This window comes from Geospiza fortis, unplaced genomic scaffold (assembly GCF_000277835.1).
Source record: "Geospiza fortis unplaced genomic scaffold, GeoFor_1.0 scaffold1103, whole genome shotgun sequence".
Taxonomy (NCBI): domain Eukaryota; kingdom Metazoa; phylum Chordata; class Aves; order Passeriformes; family Thraupidae; genus Geospiza; species Geospiza fortis.
The window spans coordinates 24,287-24,925 of NW_005054669.1; the positions used below are offsets into that span (position 1 = coordinate 24,287).

Below are 639 nucleotides of genomic sequence, written 5' to 3' on the forward strand. Positions count from 1 at the left end.
TGCAGGGCTGGCCTCCATCCCTGCCCCCAGGAGAGGCCCTGAGCTGCAGCCGTGCCCACCTGCCAGCCCCTGGCTCTCCGGACCTGCACGACAAGCCCCTGCTGCTGGTCTCCCTCTGCCCCCAAGGACCAATCCTCCCCAGGGAGGCAGACAAGAGAGGGATGGCCTCTCCTGCGGACCACGGAGAGGGGATATTTAGGGACATTCCTTGCTCCCAGAGCCCTGCCTCTGGGCCTGGGCCAGCCATGCCTACAGAGGGAGAGTTGCCCTCCCCGCGGCTGTGCCTGAGGGGGTCCTCACCTTCTACCCAGGGGAACAGGGGGCTGGGGTCCAGTCCAGGCGAGCTCCATGCCTGGAATCCGTATTTATTTGTATTTATTGTGGGTGGCCCCCGGCTCCAGCGGGACCCTCTGACATCAGGGACTGGACCTCACGGATCCACCCCGTCCCTGCCAATCCACACTCCATCCCTGGCCCCGGGAGCTGGGGGTCGGCATGGGGCTGCCTTCCCGGTGCTGTCCCACCCCGGTGCGCAGAGTGCTGCTGGTGCCCAGGGAGTGCTGAGGTGTCCCCGGTGCTGCCCTTGTTGCTCAGGTTCTTTTTCCAAAGGGCAGCGGCAGCCTTGCCCCCCCTCGCCCC

At 66.5% G+C, this 639-nt stretch overlaps 1 protein-coding gene across 1 annotated transcript in view; it reads left to right on the forward strand.

Annotated features, from left to right (window-relative positions):
• LOC102044665 (uridine-cytidine kinase-like 1) overlaps positions 1-639 on the forward strand; it is a 15,120-nt gene that overhangs the window by 12,209 nt on the left and 2,272 nt on the right. The gene's annotated exons all lie outside the window — the stretch shown is intronic.